Source organism: Anneissia japonica, unplaced genomic scaffold, assembly GCF_011630105.1.
Source record: "Anneissia japonica isolate Jap-2015-1 unplaced genomic scaffold, ASM1163010v1 scaffold1291_len21262_cov89, whole genome shotgun sequence".
Classification (NCBI taxonomy): domain Eukaryota; kingdom Metazoa; phylum Echinodermata; class Crinoidea; order Comatulida; family Comatulidae; genus Anneissia; species Anneissia japonica.
Window position 1 is genome coordinate 8,969 of NW_022752620.1, and position 2,884 is coordinate 11,852.

Sequence of the window (2,884 nt, forward strand, 5' to 3'; positions counted from 1 at the left end):
CATCTCCTCGATATCTGGAGCGGCATGTTTCCGATTATCAAGTAGTATTCGATCGCAACTTCGGAAGCGACGACGTCGGTCGTAGAATGTACCTGGTATTTTTGAACGTTAGACGAGATGTTTATCTCGTTCCTCAGCATGACTTGTTTCAGGCATTTGACAGTGTTCCGACTCAGGGGGCACAATTTCATGTAACTTCCGTCGAGTAAATTCGAAGTCTGTCTGTCCAAAGTCGCTTTTGAGAGCACCGTGAAGCTTCCACGAGTGTCACCGTCGTCGACGCACGTCGGTATGTACAGGTTGTATTCGTCGTTCTTGTTCGGGGGTATCTTCAGCCGCACGTTACCGTTGGAAGAAACGAACGAGACGATGATTTCCTTGATGTTATTCATGTTTGCAAATTGTGGACTTAAACTCGTCGATAGCGCCTCTTATAAGCCTTTTATTTTGTGGGAGATGCATCACACATGACATCATGTGTACTTTCAATCACGACGCTTTCTGTATGGTTTCCGGATGAACGAGGATGCATGATACATGACGTCATGTGTACTTCGAATCACGAAGCTTTCTTTATGGTTTCGAGTTGAAAGGAAATGTGTGACGTAGCGCAAAAACCGATGACGTTAGTCTCATCTTAGATTATTATAAGAATGGCCAATTTTTTCGTACGAGAATCTTATCATTTCAAGATGAGCAGCCTCGCGTCGACATCGATGAACGAGGACGGACTCGATTACACGTTTGTGGAAGGGAACGTGTCGGATGATCTGACGTGCGGCGTATGTCTTCTCGCCGTCCGTCGAGCGGTGCAGGCGCCGTGCGGCTGCCGGTTTTGCGAAGCCTGCATCAAGGGACGGACGCCCGGCAGCGACGGCGGGAAAAAATTACTCTGTCCGAACTGCGAAGAAAAGTTCGCCGAAGAAGAAATCGCACCCGATCATCACGCACGCCAGAAAATGTCGAAAGCTCAGATATACTGTCTCCACAAGGATCGGGGTGTTCGGAAACTTTCGCGCTGAAAGAACTCGGACGGCACCTGGAATTTTGCAACTACTTTCCCGTCGCGTGCATGCATCGATCGCGGGGGTGTGCGACCAAGCTGCCACGCAAGGATCTGCAGAGACATCTGGAAACCGAGTGCGAACATCGTTCGGTCGAATGCACTTTCTGCAAGTTACCCTTCCCCCATCGCGACGTCGAGGCGCACCGACGGAGTTTTCCTAAATTTACGGTGTCTTGTCCGAACGACTGCGGAGCGAATGACGTTCGAAGGGAAGAGTTGAGAACGAATCTGGACGAACGATGCTCTCGGCAGAAGAGATGCTGCAAAATCGAATTTTACGGGTGCGATTTCAAGGTAGGTTATTATATATCTAAATTTTTTTAAATGAAAGTTCGTTCGAGATTGCTTTATGCAAAGAATACCAACGAATTATTTTTTTCGACTTTCTCAACTTCAGGGCGTCAATGCGGAACTCGAAAAGCACGCTGAACAGGGAGTCCAAAGCCATCTCAACATGACCGTGATGGTGGTAGCGCGGTTAAACGCCGAGTTGTCCGGAGCCGTTAGCAAAGTCGCCGAACTGAAAAGTCAGATGGACATCCAACTTCGAAAATTCGGTCGGGTCGACGAACTGGAAAGTCGGGTGGAAGCGGATCACCAGAAAAACGAAGAACTTGCGAAGCAGATAGCATCCATCAAGCTGACGCATAAATCAAAAGACGATCGTCTCGGTAAATTGCAGGTAACTGCAGCTTGATATTTATTATTTGTTTTAATTTTTTCCCCTCGAATCGCTCGGAAATTTTAATGAAATGTTTTTCTTTTTCGTTTAAGAGACTACTGGCGGGGCAAGCGGACAATATTGAAACTTTGGAAAATACGGCGAAGAAAGACAGAAAAGCGAACGAAGACATCCGACGGACGGTCGATTCGTTGCACGGATCGACGACAGCGTTGACGAAGAAGGTAGAAGAAATGGGAGCCATCGGTGGAACCGGGGGAAGAGAAGGAGGAATACTCCGCGGACCCGCGCAACAACAGATTTCGAACATGCAGAAGGAAATGGACATCCAATCCGCACAGCTGTCGGAACAGAATTTGCGTTTTCAGATTTTGGAAACTGCCAGCTACGACGGCGTGCTGATGTGGAAGTTAAATTCGGTGAGTATGAGGAAGCAGCAGGCGGACAGCGGAAAAATCGTGTCTCTTTACAGCCAACCCTTCTACGCCGGTCGGTTCAGATACAAGATGTGCGCCCGGATCTATCTGAACGGCGACGGAATGGGCAAAGGGACGCACGTTTCCATGTTCTTCGTCGTCATGAAAGGAGACTACGACGCCCTACTCAAATGGCCGTTCGATCAAAAGGTAACGATGCTGCTGCTCGACCAGGACGGCGGAAAGCTCACGCTCTCGGACAGCTTCAAACCGGACCCTCGAAGCAGCAGCTTCAAAAGACCGACCGGCGACATGAACATAGCTTCCGGATGCCCTCTCTTCGTTTCTCAGGACATCCTGAAGAAATTTCGTTTTCGTCAAAGACGACACCATGTTTCTGAAGATGATCGTCGACACGACCGGTCTGTACGTTTGACGTCACAGCAAGTTAGATGACGTAGTACGCACGTCATCGAGTTTCCGTTTCTCCACCTAATATAAGCGACGAGGCAATTAAAGAGACAGTCGAAAACGATCAACGAGACGATGAACAAGATTCTGTTGCTCTTTGCTCTGTGCACCGTAGCCTCCGGCACGCACTGCGAGGTCGGGAGATTCGCATGCATGTTGACGAGTCGGTCCAGTTATTCTCTGTCCGTCGGCGCCGGAGTGAATACCACGACGCAGGGTGACGCCGAATACTTGCAGAGATCGTCGGCT

At 49.1% G+C, this 2,884-nt stretch overlaps 1 pseudogene; it reads left to right on the forward strand.

Annotated features, from left to right (window-relative positions):
* Positions 1-692: 692 nt before the first annotated feature.
* LOC117122348 lies at positions 693-2,600 on the forward strand (annotated as a pseudogene).
* The last annotated feature ends 284 nt before the right edge of the window (positions 2,601-2,884 follow it).